Source organism: Episyrphus balteatus, chromosome 1, assembly GCF_945859705.1.
Source record: "Episyrphus balteatus chromosome 1, idEpiBalt1.1, whole genome shotgun sequence".
Lineage (NCBI taxonomy): Eukaryota > Metazoa > Arthropoda > Insecta > Diptera > Syrphidae > Episyrphus > Episyrphus balteatus.
The window spans coordinates 113,141,059-113,157,578 of NC_079134.1; the positions used below are offsets into that span (position 1 = coordinate 113,141,059).

The following is a 16,520-nucleotide window of genomic DNA, read 5'->3' on the forward strand; positions in this document are numbered from 1 at the left end:
AATATGACTTTTTGAGATTGCATAAGAATTTTGAAAAAAAAAAACGGTGATATAATTCGACATCAAATGTACCAAAAAAATCTGTTAATATTCAAGTAATTCAAAAACGTGACTAGCCAGTGAAATTTTGAGTTTGGACAAAAAAATCCTTTAGTAAAATAGAGTTTGATTCAAGCTCTATTTTCATTGCCGACCAGTTTTTTTATATCGACTCTAAATTGCTGAACACAAACATTTAATTTTTGTAAACTAAAACTACTCAATTTAAATGCATAGTTGGAAAGGAAAAACATATTTATTGAAATATAAAGCAAGAGAAAACAGATATTATCTAAATAGGAGCAGTGTCTGGATTTATTTTAAGGAACGTAAAATGCACATAACAGTTTTTTTTTGTTTTAATTAGCGAGTATTTAATTCTAAATAAGTTTTTGTATAGATTTTTTTTTCTTAAATACATAAATGGTTTCCGTTACCAGCACCACTCTTTGAATTAAATTAATAAAGTTTTTTTTTTAATGACAACGAAATAGGACTAATCTGGTGCCGCCACCATTTTTTCATTTAATTTTATTTGTTTTTTTGACAACATTACTTCGAAAAATAAATAAACTATAATACGTTTTTCTGATATTGGATTCAATGATTTGTTGCTTACGCACTTCGGAACTTAATTTTACTTAACTTTGGATGTTGATGATGCAATATTTTTTGTCATTTTACATATCAATGTGTACAGAGCTGGGAAGTGTTGAATGAAAAAGTATACTGATGTCAAGTACGCCGCAAAATTTGGTACCGTCAACGATCCTGTGGCTACTGTATCTGGAGTTTTTGTTTTTAAACAAATGTGTCGTCCATGTCGTCTTTTTTGGTAATGGATACAAAGATACGTGTGTTCGATCTGTTTAAAGAAAATCATAGAAAAATTAGCTGTTTCTCGAATAAAATTTGAGTATGTACCTTGTTTTCGTTTTCAAAACCAAAACCATTCTGGAAATATTTCACACACAATACAATTTTGCCACCAACTTCAGTTGTGTAATTGAAAACATGAAAACAAACATAGGCTTCATAGATTTCTTGAAGAATACCAAAAGGAACTTGAGCACCATCTTCAGTGGTAGCCACTACTTTATGTGGTTTAGGTATGTTAACAATATTAACAAGCCCTTGTTGTACGGCCAACTCAAATATGGGATTGCCAATGACACCGTGAATCCAGTTTGCTCCAAGTTCAACCCAAAAAATAAAACGAAATATGCTTTTACAAAAAAAAAAACATATTTTTCTTCTTCTGAATGTTTTTCTCCTCCTAAAAAGAAACAAATTGATTAATTTATATCGTTTTTTGTTACTTTTTTCTTACCCATTAGTAAATTTATTTTGTAAATAAACTTTCCTTATCGAAAATTTTAATTTCAGAAAAAAAAAAAATAGAACTGTCAAAATAAAAGAAACTCACCTCGTTTTTCACCTCATCACTTTGTTGTTGCTTTTCACATTTATTCACAGACACGGTTCAAATTACAAAAACAATTTTAGGAAAATGGGTTTTGGGGGGTAAAACGTACGAAAGTTTCCCATCTCCTCCCTTCAAGCAAACAGGTCCGACCTCGGTCCGAATCCGCTCCGCCTGAGGCGGAGCTGAGTCCGACTTCGGATCAGAAACTGGTCCGAAGGCGGCTCAAATTAGTATGGAAATTATAATCACCGCGAAGTCGATTGCATATGTATTGGTGTGGTGAAAATCTCCATTCCGAGAAAACGGAGCCGAAGGCGGACCTGAGCCGGAGCAGCGAAAACCTACCAGAAAGAGGAATAAGAAAGGGATAACATTTCGCATTTGCGACCAAAAGAACAAGATTTATTTTTTTTTCACTGAAACTGTTTTATTTTTTATTTTGGCAAACGAAATTTTCACAATAAATACAATATAAAATACAATACATTTTTTTTCATTTTATTTCATTTGATGCTGCTGCTGTTGTTGGTGTTTTTTTAGATACCCAATCGCATGTTTCACCTTCTAGATTTTTCTTCATCATTAGAGATTACATCTACAACACAAGAAGAAACAACATTTTAACCCAAACACTTTGAGCGATATATAAAACATACCTTTTTTGTTTTCCATATTGTTTATAATTTAATAAAATTGTTTATAATCAATAAACTAACATTATACAAACAACGACCAGAGACACGACGCGACCAAACACTTCAACAAAAAATAACATAATGACGCTTTGGCTCTTGTTGGCCTTGTCTTTCTTTTCCTTTTCTCATTTTTCACCACGATTCTCGTTCGACTTTGTGTTCATACACAAAAAGTTGCAAGTGTGTGAGTGCAAGCCCGATTTTCGAGGTCTGAGGTCGGAGTTTCTTTGTTGAACTCAGTTTTCTTGCTTGAAGGGCTTTGTGTATCTCTGGTCAGAGGCTCTGGGACCCGGTTTAATTTTTATCTTCAGAGGTGAAATTTTTCACAGAAGGATTAGCATTTTTTTTAATAAATAATCAAAAACTGAAAATAAAGAATGGAAATTGGGAAAGAAATAAACAACGAACATACCTATAATGTTTTCCGTAATTTCTGAGATTTGGGCCGTGTGTGAATTGGGTTACCTAAGTATTTAACCTCTGGTAAATTTTTGACACTATTGAGGTGAATAATAAATTTTTTAGCTGTCAAAAATTTAATGGATTCTGGGACCCGGTTAAAATGAGGTTAAATTTTTTTGGCAGATGGTTTTGTTTTGTTTTGTTTTTTACTACAAATAAAATGGAGTATCATGGCAGAAAAGAGGCAGAGAAAATAATAATTCGGCTGAAAGCCTCATAACCAATTTGGAAAACTTGAACCAATGGCAAAGCGAGTACAAATGGTGAAGTTTTACATTTTGATATGCACTTACCCTAGTTTCATGAACGGAGCCCGGGAATCTAACAAATACATTGTTGAATAAAAATTTGCTGTCAATAATAGCCTGGCACTGTATAGAATAAAACCCCATATAATTCATGTACTCATCATGCTTGCTCGCAGGGCATTTTATGCGTATGTGAGTCCCATCAATTGCTCCAATTGCATTTGCAAAAATTCTGGTCCTGGCACCTATTTCAGGGAAATCTCCGGGGGTCAATGTTTTTATATTTGTGTCGCATTTCTTCCACAAAAAAAGACGATGAGCTCGTACTCTGTGCACCACCCACTTCTCTTATTTGGCATAAACTCAACTATTCTTTGAAAACTTCTCATTTCCAAACGCAAGTGCTCTCTACACTTGCGTGAATCGCCGTCCATAATGACTCACGCAACCTCCGAAGTTACTCGGAGTTGGCAGTACTCTAAACGCTGTTAAAATATGAATATTTTTAGTTTTAATTTATGCAGTCCATTGACCTATGATATACATTCTTGCGGGAAGTGAAGGGCTGAAAGGCTAGTAACTTCAGAACCGATTTTGTTGGGGGAAACCCTTGTATTGCTCGTTTCTTTCCTTGATCCACTTCTTCTGAGTGTATCAAGGACATTAGCCGCTCTCTCCTGAGACCCGCTGCCGCTAATTCTCTAGTCTTTGCTAGGGACAATACCGCTTTTATACCGCTTATTTCGTGGCTGCCTTTCTAAGAGTACCACGAACAGGAGCCTGTCACCCGGAGACCGCTCACCGTTTGTTCTCTAGTCTTTTCTAGGGACAGGACCGTTTTCCAAACAATTATTCTGTCGATATCTTTTAGCAAAGCACACCGCAGACAGGAGCCGTCACTCGGATACCGCTCACCGCTTATTCTCTAGTTTTAACTAGAGACAGAAAGTAAACCACTTTGGCTTTTACTTGTTTCTTTCCTTGCTCCACCTCGTTTAGGTGTATTGAGGACATTAGCCGCTCTCTCCTGAGACCCGCTGCCGTTAATTCTTTAGCCTTTGCTAGGGACAATACCGCTTTTGTACCGCTTATTCCGTGGTTACCTTCAAAGTGTACCACGGACAGGAGCCGTCAACCGGAGACCGCTCACCGTTTGTTCTCTAGTCTTTTCTAGAGACAGGACCGCTTCCAAATCGCTAATTCCGTGGATATTCTTCAAAGAGTTCCACGGACAGGAGCCTGTCACCCGAAGACCGCTCACCGTTTGATTCTCTAGTCTTTTGCTAGGGACAGGACCGCTTCCGAACCGTTTATTCCGTGGTTGTCTTTCAAAGAGCACCACGGACAAGAGCCTGTCATCCGGAGACCGCTCGCCGATAATTCTCTAGACTGTTCTAGGGCCAGAAAGTAGACCATCTACTTGTTTCTTTCTTCGGTCCGCTTCTAAGTGTACCGTAGACATAGGCCGCTCTCTGCCGAGACCCGCCGCCGATCATTCTCAATCATTTCGCTTGGGACAGTATTAACTTGTAATAGTTGTAAGAGATTGTAATTGAAATATCGTATTATTATAAATAAGAAAATTAGTTTTAAACAAATTAATAAAAACAAATGTGTTAAGAAAATTTAATATTTTGAAGATTGGTTGTTTTTATTTTGGAGCTTTGGACTTTTAACCCAAGTTTTCTGTGCTTTCTTGGGGATCGATCCTGGACACCCACGAGTCTACCTCAGCCTAGACAAAAAAAGCATCACAAGATACGCATTTTATAACTACTCAAATTGCCACAATTACAGATAATTTTTTGCTCTAGACTAAAATGAATTTAGAACCGCAAAGTAATCAGTTATATTATTATTAAATATCATTCTCAAAATAATGAGATTGCACTCTCGTTCTTAAGTGAAAATTGTATCACTAACTGTTATTTCAGTAACAGGTATTTATACCTGTTATTGGAAAGTAGCAATAACAGGTAGTAACAGTTATCCGAAAGTAGCAGTTAAGCCCATCCCTAACCCAGATCCAACTAACGAAAACATGAACGAAAGAGGATCTCAATGCCAAAAGCGAAACTACTTGCTCTTATTATTTTGAAATAAAAAACACAAAAGTAAAAAAAAATTAATACAAATTAAAAATCTGTAAAATAGAAACACAGAAACTTCTTTTGGCTCGTCTCTAATAGAATTTTAAGTTTTTTTTTTAAAATGATGAATGCACACTTTAAGTAGATGCTTTAAGGTTTCCAAATATGTATAAAATATCCAGTGCCTACGTTCTGTAACTTAGTCGAGAACTTCTCGCATCGAAAAATTTTGAAACAAAAATTCCATACGTTTCTCTATTTGGAAAAATAACCTGTGTCTGTATCTCGATGTGAGAAGCAACCCTGTAAATTTTTTATTCCATTGGAATTATTGGAAACTGTCAAAAAAAGGGAAAATATTTGTACCTTTGGCCATCAAAGGTCATATAGACATAGTTTTACATCGAATATCTCAAGGCTCGGTAGTCCGAAGGTAGAGCAGTTGGTCAGCGAGTGGAGGGTACCGAGTTCAAGTCACAGTTAGGGCATGTAATTTTTTTCTTTAATATTCTTTTTTTTTATTTTAAAAATTTAAGTGATTTAAAAATAAATTACCGTGAACACTTAATCAGAAGTAACATCTCACATTTAATGCAAGATTATCAAATTTTTTTCAAATATCTTACTTTCTCGCATCCTTTTTGCTTGTGAGTAATTTTGGCAGTTCAATCGAGAAATTATCTCGATAATTTTCTTACAGACACAGTTTTATTCACATTTTCCAGTCTGTCAAGCATTTTGATTCAGAAATGTTTCAAGGCGAGAAAATTTTGTTTATAGAAACAAACGAATGTGAGAAAATGATTTTTGTGTCGATTCAAATTATTTTTGTTCCGATTTGCGTGTTTCATGCGAGAAATCTCTCGATGCGAGAGTTACAAAACGTAGGCACAGATGAAGCAAGTTTGTTAGCATAGACGAGCATGCCAAGATACCCCTTTTTTCTCCAAACTGATGGAAAATGAAAAAAAAGAAAAATTCTTTTAGCTGGTATTTTATTATATATATGTGCCCATGATTATGAAAGTGGACTAAGTCACTTTTTGCATTGTTTGAAGAAAAACTTACATAATAATTTTCTTATAACGATTTCATTATATTTCTTTTATGAAATCACTAGAGGAGCAATAAAGAAGTTTATTTACTGCATTTTCGCTTTCAAATAAACTTTACCCCTTAAATAATAATTATTTTTAATCTAGATTTTATGCCATTTTTAGGAGTGACTTAGTCCACTTTCATAATTAAGGGCACATATATATATGTATATATATATATATAAATATATGTATTGTAATGTTTTATTCCGGGTTCACAATAAAACTTATTTCGTTTATTTTAACTTCCACTTATCTTCCCGTTCAAATAAGAACACACTTTATTTCAAATCAATTTACTTTTATTATTCGCTCAAACAAACACACTTTTCAATCACTTTATTTACTACTAACAATTTCCAACACTTTATTTCACTTTGTACTGTACTCTTTCACATTCAAGATTAAACTGTATCCGGTCGGTGTCCACGCTGCCCTTTTATACCTGAAATTCGGAATTCGAGAATGTCTTCGAAGGTTCTCGTCTTTGCTTCTCGAAGCTTCCTTTCCAAGAGGGGGCGCTTCATACTTCCAGTCCAGTGGGATATTTTGGGATATTCAGCAGTCGAGGGAATTTCTTTGGATGCGTTCAGAGGGTAGTTTCTTAATTACTAAAGGTCCGTTCACATTTCTACCTTTACTGTAGCAGGTAGTGTGTTCAGACTTTTATCTTAAAAGTAGTTCGGTAATTCATCGTTACATTGCCCCCCTCTTAGGATTGTTCGTCCCGAACAACTCCATTGCTTCTTTCACCATTATAACGATGTAAACGGTCACAATGAACTACCTTTAATTTGCCTCTTACCCCTCTCTGTATACGGTAAACCACGTCGTTGATTCTGGTTATTACTGTGTAAGGGCCTTCCCAGTTTTGTTGTAGCTTCGGTGATAGTCCCTTTTGTCGGTGGGGATTGTAAAACCACACAAGTTCTCCTTCTTGAAACCCTGTTGCTGTCGCTCGCGCGTCATATCTTGTTTTCATCCTGTCACTAGACGCTTTTATATTTGTCCTTGTCCGTTGGTGAATGTCAGCCAGTGTTTCTTTCAGGTTATCAACATACTCATCTATTTCCTGTGGCTCATTTGGAACACATCCGAATTTTATCTCACTTGGCAGCCGTATTGTAGAACCAAAAAGGACTTCCGATGGTGTATGTCCAGTGGAACTATGTGTTGCACTTCTATAAGCCATCAAGAATAATGGAATATGTCGATCCCAGTCTCGTTGATTATCGTTGACTACTTTTGACAGGTGTTCTTTAAGTGTCCTGTTAAATCGCTCAACCATCCCATCAGATTGTGGATGAAGCGGTGTTGTTCGCGTCTTCTTGATGCCAAGGAGTGAGCAAACCTCTTGAAAAATCTTAGATTCGAAGTTCCTTCCTTGGTCGGAATGAAGTTCCATGGGTACTCCGAACCTGCTCACCCAATGAAAGACAATCTTATCCACAACTGTTTTGGTTTCCTGGTTTGGGATGGCAAATGCCTCAGGCCACTTGCTGAAGTAATCCATCACTACGAGGATATACCGGTTTCCTTTGTTGGTTTCGGGAAAAGGACCTGCCACGTCTATTGCAATCCTCTCAAAAGGTGTGCCCACATTGTACTGATGCATCGTGCTTTGCATTTTTCTAGCTGGTCCTTTGCTAGCGGCACAAGTATCACATTTTCGGCACCACTTTTCAACGTCTTCTCTCATACGTAACCAGTAGAATTGCTGGCGTACCTTTTCCAGCGTCTTGTTGATGCCTAAATGGCCTCCAGAAGTTCCCTCGTGCATCTCTCGGAGAACATCATTAACCTTTGACTGAGGTACGATTAGTTGCATTACATAAGATTTACCATCTGCGGATTCCCACTTACGCCTGAGTAACCCTTCTTGCACATGAAGTGAGTCCCATTGTGCCCAATATGCTTTGAGATTGGGGCTTCGGTCGGAGATGTCGGCCCATTCTGGTTTCTCTTCATGTTCCTTCCATGCAAGGATGGGTTCGATGTCCGAATCTTCCTGTTGGGCCATCCTGAGTTCTTCATTACTCCAGCCGCAAATGGGATCAGCTCTCGTTCTTCTTACAGCGACAACTTCCTTTTCCTCTAGCCGTGTGCAATGCTTGCAGTCTTGCTTGCACGGGCGCCGAGATAATGCGTCTGCATTTGAATGTAGCTTTCCTCTTCGATGTTGAATCTGACATTGATACGTCTGGAGTATCTCGATCCATCTTGCTACTTGACCCTCTGGATTTTTGAAGTTCAAAAGCCAATTTAGTGCACCATGATCTGTGCGAAGAAGGAACTTCTGTCCATAGATGTACTTATGGAAGTGCTTTGTTGCCAATACCAGAGCTAGAAGTTCCCTTCTGGTCACGCAATAGTTTCTTTCTTGTTTCGAGAGTACCTTGCTGAAATAGGCAACGACCTTTTCTTCTCCGTCATGAACTTGCGATAAAACAGCACCAACTCCAACATTACTTGCATCTGCGTCAATGATGAATTGTTTGCCTGGAGTCGGATAGGCCAACACAGGAGCTTCACATAACCGTAGCTTCAGTTCCTGAAAGCTTTTCTCACACTCACCTGACCATTTAAAGGGTTTACCCTTCTCCGTAAGCTGGTGCAAGCTTTTGGCGATTCTCGCAAAATCCTTCACGAACCGTCGATAGTACGTTGCCAGACCGAGGAAACTCCGAAGTTGATGCTTGTCCTGAGGGGTTGGCCAATTCTTCACAGTGTCAACTTTTTCTGGATCAGTCATTACTCCTTGGGATGAGATGATATGCCCCAAATATTTAACCTCGGTCTTGAAAAGTGCACATTTCTTTGGATTTAACTTAAGATGTGCTTCTCGTAGCCTCTGGAATACAGCCTTTAGGTTTTCACAATGGTCATCAAATGTTTTTCCGTAAACGATGACATCATCCAAATAGACTAGGCAAGATTTCCAGGTTAATCCATTTAAAACGCACTCCATTAAGCGCTCAAAAGTAGCTGGGGCATTGCATAGCCCAAACGGCATGACATTAAACTGCCACAGACCATTCCCTGTGGAGAAAGCCGTCTTCTCCCGATCCTCTGGATGGATTTCTACCTGCCAGTAGCCACTCTTCAAATCCAAAGTCGAAAACCATTGTGCTCCTTCCATTGCATCTAGAGTATCGCTGATTCTTGGCAGTGGGTAGCTGTCTTTCTTCGTCACATCATTCAGCCTGCGGTAGTCGACACAAAATCGAGTGCTTCCATCCTTCTTTTTGACGAGAACTACCGGTGATGCCCAAGGGCTTTTGGAATTTTCGATTAGCCCGTCTTTCTTCATTGTTGTTATCATTTCTTCAACTTCACCTTGTTTGGCCAAGGGGAGACGTCTTGCTGGTTGACGAATCGGCCTAGCATCTCCTGTATCGATTCGATGCTGCACCAGTTGTGTTCGGCCGTATTGCCCGCTGGGTGAAGAGAAGATATCAGCATATTCATGAAGAAGCCTTCCCGCAACATTAAGCTGATGTTGACTCAGGTTGTCTGAATTGAGAATTTGTTTCTTTAGTTTCTCCGAGTTCACAGTCATCTGTGTATCCACCTCGTTGATCTTAGTTATTGCGGCCACAGATTCACATTGCCCAACAACTTCTCCTTTCTTAAGCTTGATTGGGTACGGTTTGATGTTAAGTATCCGTACAGGTACCATGTTGTTCTTTGGTGCCACAAGAGTCTTCCCGATGATGATGTTTTCGGAAATTTGCTCAACTTCTGGTTCAACCATGAGGTATCGATGGCTTCCAAAGTTCCCCTTTAACTTAGTCCACACAAAAACTTCTGAAGAAGGAGGCAGGCACATTTCTTCTTTGATGACAGTTCTAATTGTTGTCGAGTTTTCGTTGCCATAGACCATTGGAATCTCTACATTTCTGTATTTCAGGACTTGATTACCTATATCCAAAATGATTCCATGCTCCTTCATGAAGTCGATTCCAATGATGCACTCGTCACATATATCTGCCACCAAAAACACATGTGAAAACTCTAGTTCAGCTATACGGATCGTAAGACGAACTTCTCCGTACACTCTTGCTGCTTCTCCTGTGGCGGTCTTCAGACGGTAGCTGTTGGTGTTATGTAGCCATGTCATCTTCACCAAGTCTCTTCGTACAATAGAGGCGGTGGCACCGGTGTCAATTGTAGCCACGTGTTGTTTGTTGTTTATGGTCGCTTCCACTGTCAGACTTTTGTTGTCTCGTTTAGTCTGTGAGACTTGAATTGTGGTTCTGGAGCCATTGATACCAGAAACCAGCTTCTGCCCCTCGAAGTTGGTTCTTACTCGTTTTCCCGAATGGGAATCAAGATGAGCATGAAGGTTAGTTGTATCGCTTACCTGTTGTTGGGCAATATTCCTGTTTCCACAGTGTTCGCAAGCAGTTCTTCTTGGTGGCAATCTGCACTGCCGCTGGAGATGTCCTGTCTTGTTACAGTTCCAGCATCGAGCAGCTCCGTCTCGCTGGTTTCTTTGGAATGCGAGTTTTTGACAAGAGCATTCCTCCACTGTAACTTCTCTTACCCGATGAACGCCTTGAGAAGCCTGTTCTGCTGCTTCCATAGTGAGTGCAAACGCTAATGCTTCAGGAAGGGAACGTTTTCCAGCTGTTCGTATCGCTCGCTGAAGATTTATATCAGATACAGCACGTACAAAGGCTTCTGTCGCAAACTGATTGATAATGTCGTCTCCTGCTGTCGGATATGCCAGATGAGCTAACCTTTCAATATCTGCTTGGAGTTGTTGCAGAGTTTCTCCTCTTTTCTGGACTCTTGTATTGAGTTGGACGCGGAAGACTTCCTGCATATGGCCATCTCCAAAGCGTTTTTCAATGACCTGGACAAGAGCGTTAAAGTTACCATTCTTTTCTGGTGGTAAAGTTTGTAACAACTCAGCAGCAGGACCTCTAAGAGCAAGAGTCAGCGCTATACATTTGTCTTCGTCATCCCAGCCATTTGTTGTGGCAGCTGCCTCAAACTGTTTCTTGTAGATCGACCAAGAACTTTGTCCATCAAAGGTTGGTGGATGCATTTCCTTCTTCTTTGAATACTCACCAGAACTTTCTCGGGCCTTAATTTTTCGAACCTTGTCCAACTCTTTAGTAATGTCTTGGAATTTCTCTTCGAACTTTGTGTCCATTGCCAACAGCTTTTCTTTGTTTTCTTCAACACGCTCGTCAAGAGCAGTGAACTTCTTCTCGAAATCACCAAGCTTTCCCTCTAAAAGATTTTTCTGTTCTTCTAGAAGATTCTTTTGCTCATCGCGATGTTCTTCTAGATGTTTCTCCATTTTTTCGAGAAGATTCTGTTGTTCACTCTTTTGCTCGGTACGTTGTTTCTCAATTTTTTCGAGAAGATTCTGTTGTTCACTCTTTTGCTCTGTTCGTTGTTGTTCCATTTGTTCTCTTTGTTCATTGCGTTGTGTCTCAATTTTTTCAAGAAGATTTTTCTGTTCATCCTTTTGTTCTTTACGTTGCTGTTCCATTTGATCTTTCTGTTCTTCAAATTTTGCAAGGAGAACAGCCATCATGGATGACATATCGGAACTAGTACTTACTCGTTCTTCTACCATTTCAACTTCGAATTGAAATGTATCCAAATCTTCGTTTTTCTGGGTTAAATAATCCTGCAGGCGAATAATGAGGTCATTTTTCGATCCAGCAGTAGGAAGACCTCGTTTAGTTAATTCCGCCTTCAGCTCAGTCAAACTTAACTGATTCAATGTCTTACCCATTTTAACTTTTCAAAACGCGAGCACTTTTACTTGTTTCAAAATGTTTTATACTTTGTTTATTGTTAAAACACACGCGCACTTTTTATTTTATTCGCGAAATTATCTGATTCGCACAAATAAATAAGTTTTATTCCACTTTTCTGACACCAATGTAATGTTTTATTCCGGGTTCACAATAAAACTTATTTCGTTTATTTTAACTTCCACTTATCTTCCCGTTCAAATAAGAACACACTTTATTTCAAATCAATTTACTTTTATTATTCGCTCAAACAAACACACTTTTCAATCACTTTATTTACTACTAACAATTTCCAACACTTTATTTCACTTTGTACTGTACTCTTTCACATTCAAGATTAAACTGTATCCGGTCGGTGTCCACGCTGCCCTTTTATACCTGAAATTCGGAATTCGAGAATGTCTTCGAAGGTTCTCGTCTTTGCTTCTCGAAGCTTCCTTTCCAAGAGGGGGCGCTTCATACTTCCAGTCCAGTGGGATATTTTGGGATATTCAGCAGTCGAGGGAATTTCTTTGGATGCGTTCAGAGGGTAGTTTCTTAATTACTAAAGGTCCGTTCACATTTCTACCTTTACTGTAGCAGGTAGTGTGTTCAGACTTTTATCTTAAAAGTAGTTCGGTAATTCATCGTTACAGTATATTTCTTAAAAATTATATAATAAAAAAAAACTTAAAACTAATGAACGAAAATTGCATTCAGTTGCAAACAAAAAAATCACATACCCAGTGCTTTAAAGATAACTTAAATCTTACATACTACGAAAAACAAAATAAAAAAAACTGCAGTCAAGTCCCTATGTTATTTATAAATGAAATAAATAATATGAATGAAAATATATGAATGAAGTAAATAAAGAATAATAATACAAAAATAAATAAATGAAAAAAAAAAAAAAATTCAGGTTGATGTCTGTCCTGAAAAAAATACAAAAATTAGTAACTTTTAAATAAAACATATATGTTAACTTCTTACTTTTGACGTTTTCTGGGTTTAATTTTGATTTTCTTAATCTAGTTAAAAGCTGAAACACAATCACGCTTCAGGGCGTCGCTTCGTTGCGTTACGTGAGAAATCCTCAAAGCGCGCTTCTGTCACTTTGACTTTGAACAGCTGATTGCAACATAAAATCTGCTGTCAAATAAAAAAAACACACTCACTCACAAAATTATTGGGCCAAGTCTTTATCTTGATTTAATTGTGGAAAAATGAAAAAGGATATTAATGTGTTTAAAAAATGCATAGAAATTTGTTTATTCTTTAATCCTATATTTATAAAAACAAAACCAATCAAAATATATTGTTTTTAACAATAAAACTCAGTCGAAAACATCATTAAATTTTTTTTGTTTTTAATACGTAAATTGTTTTGATTTAAAATATCTCGATGTCGTTTTTTTGTGCAAAATCTATATAGAGAAATTAAAAAACACACATAGTTTTGCAATAATTTTTTTTTTTTAATTCACATTTGGCGCAATAATAATGTGGGTGACTGTAACTATGTCTGTTAAATGTCAGAAAGCGAGCAAAAGTTCAGTCTGGTTGAACTTTTGCTCGCTTTCTTACGTTTCCTTACGTTTGTCAAAAAAAGCGTACGTAAGAAAAGCGTCATTGTGTGAGGATACACAGATTTCCTATAGTTGAACTTTTCGTAGTTGTCAAAATCGACGGCAAAGCGTGATTGTGTTTCAGCTTTAATTCCTTAAGGATTTCTTGGGCAATTTCGAGGCGTTTTTCTTCAATGTTTAAGAATTTTTCCTTTAGTGCAGCGTGGAGCCTCCGCGTTAGGTGCACCCGAACGAGATGATCTGGAGGGCAAAACATTTTCCGAAGCTGAATTATTCGCCCCCGAAAACGAGTAAGATGAGGCATTCATCGAACTTATGGTCGGGGCGTCCTTCACCCTAACCTCTGCTTCTAAACTTTCCGCCACCAAATCAAAATATGGCCACGGCCTACGGCCACGCCCGGTTGACGTCTTCTTATTATTGTCTAATATTTTGTGGTACCGCAGCTCTATATTTTTTAATTTGGTGTCGAGTGTAGTTGTAGAGAAGGACACCCCTGCATCCTCTCTTAACACTTTTTGAATCTCCAGGAAAATGTTCCGGGCGCGAATCTTTGGGTTTCTGAGATCGGTCTTTCTTTTAATGCATTCCTGAAGGAAAAATAAGACTCCTTTTTCAATCGCCTAACCAGTCAGTTTGTAGGCAAGAGGGGTGAGGAGTTTCCTTCTTTTAGACGTTTGTTCCTAGAAAATGTAAATTGGAACGTGATTACTGATTAGGCACAACACTGTGTAGCCAGGCCCTTACATTGCGAATAAACTCCAGTTTTACATTTAAGGCACCGGAACGTTACCGTCTGCATCTCAGTGCAGTCTAAAATAATTGTTCTCACATTTTGAAAATACTCAAAGCATTTAGATATTCTCCTCGCATTTCGTTCTCTTGCCCGAATTATATTTATCCGTCGGAAATGAAAAGGTTAATTCAAAAAAAATATATTTTTAAACGTTAACTTTATTTTCTTTCTTTACAAATAAAATATTTTATAGTTTTCACATTCATAGTACTCTCCAACTACTCTGCAACTACTGGCAAACTCCTCCGTGTTGAATCTATTTATATCGTTATCCTGATGAGTTGGTTTTCTTGTCCTCAGGGTTTATGGTAGTGTTGGTTAATTACTTTTTGTATCTTTATCTTATTTTGTTATTTGGTTGATCATAAAATATGGTAGTGTTGGTTAATTACTTTTTGTATCTTTATCTTATTTTGTTATTTGGTTGATCATAAAATATCTGTTATGTATTTTATCTTGTTTTGTTATTATTATCTTGATTGGTTGATCATAAAATATCTGTTATGTATTTTATCTTGTTACCTGCGGTAATCTTTATTAGGATGTTTGTAGATCATTAGCGATCTTATTTATTTTATTATTTCCTCTTATTTCCTGCTTGAGGTACAGTTGAGTGTTTATAACTCCCGCGAGTATATCAAGGGATGGAGTATTATGGCTCAATGCTTTAATGTATCTACAAAATAAAGTTAACTGTTTTCTCACTGATTTGGAACAACACAGCCAAGTATGTGAAAGTGGAGTTATTCTTAAGTTTGGACATGGTTAGAATAATTCTGTCTCTCATTGACATGTAAGGGGTTTCTTCTTTTTTTAATTTTAAAGATGCGTTTAGGTAGGTACTAACGCATCTAAATAGCTTAAACCATCTAGTCCCGTGAACGTTTTGAGTTTTTTATCCGTGTCGCACAAAGTGCTTACAGTAGTTGGATTTAAGTTTACTTGAGTACCTATTTTTATTGCAAAAGCCACTGATTTCTTTTAGATCTTAGGGGCATCAAATTTTTGTCGAATTTCCTAGGCCTCTCCTTTGCGGGTATTTTCTGGTATATCTGCATTTCGTGGTGATGAAGATCTTGTTCTTGTTTCTGGAACGTGAACATCCAAGCATTTGCGACTTATTAAAAAGTTGTGTAAAACACAACAAGCTTTGGTAAGTGCTTCAACATTCTCCATTCATAGGTCAATTTTCGTATGAAATATCCTAAAACGACTCGCAATTAAACCAAATGCATGTTCGATAACATGTCTTGCCCTTGAAAGGCGTATGTTAAAAATTCTTTTTTTTTTACATTTGGTTGCAAAAGGATATAGCTTCATAATATGCTTTTGCAAAGGAAAAGCGTCATCTCCTACGATAACATATGGAATTATCTTTCCATTTCCAACGGTTTTATCATTTAGGAAACGATTACTTGCGTCGTCGATAACATTTTTTAAACGTAGCAAAACTCCTGCATCGTTCACTCGTGCGTTGCATCATATGTCTACGAAAATGAATCTACAGTTTGCATCAGCCAGAGCATTTTGGGTTCTAGCTGTTTTAGTGTGCTAAGAATTTCTTCGAACCCATCTGCTTTTTTGATCCTGTTGATGGAGTCGGGGCTATGTATAAATATTATTGCCTCAACCCATACGAGCTTATCAGCTAAAATGTCAACGCTTTAGTCCGTGTAATGTCCTTCGACATATTTTTATGTTTTCCAAAATAATTGATGAATGACAAACACCAAACATTCTCGAACAAACTCATCACTCGATTTACATCTACATTCAAATGAATGGACCACACTCATGTCATGTTCAAAAAACTAGATTCTTCGACAAGATGTCTGTGTGGGCATGGATTTTTCTGCCTCCATTGGATTTTTTTAAGACATGTTCATGAACAGAGCATCGTTCATGCCCAGTGGAGCCAGCCTGTAAATGAATTGACATGGTCTGCTATCGATTAAAGCTCTTAACCAGTACCAGACTCTTTTAGAAGTCGAATTTCAAAGTGCTGTTTAAAGTTAGCCATCCACTGAACAGTGGGTACCCTCTATTGCAAGACGTTTCCGCGACGTGTCGTCTTGCATACCTTTCCTATTCGGCATCAGACATGAAACTGAGAGAAAATATAAAATATTCCAGAAGCCACAAAACACAGTACCTTTAAAGCTGAAACACAATCACGCTTTAGGGCGTCGCTTCGTTGCGTTACGTTGAGAAATCCTCAAAGCGCTCTTCTGTCACTTTGACTTTGAACAGCTGATTGAAACATAAAATCTGCTGTCAAATAAAAAAAAAAAACACAGTCACTCACAAAATTACTGGGCCAAG

At 37.6% G+C, this 16,520-nt stretch overlaps 1 long non-coding RNA gene across 1 annotated transcript; it reads right to left on the reverse strand.

The window, feature by feature from the left end:
* Window positions 1-1,599, reverse strand: LOC129906989 (uncharacterized). The gene is made up of 3 exons (XR_008770911.1): window positions 1,370-1,599; window positions 964-1,315; window positions 1-904 (listed from the first exon to the last, which is right to left on the reverse strand). It is a non-coding gene; the product is annotated as an uncharacterized LOC129906989 (long non-coding RNA).
* Window positions 1,600-16,520: the final 14,921 nt, after the last annotated feature.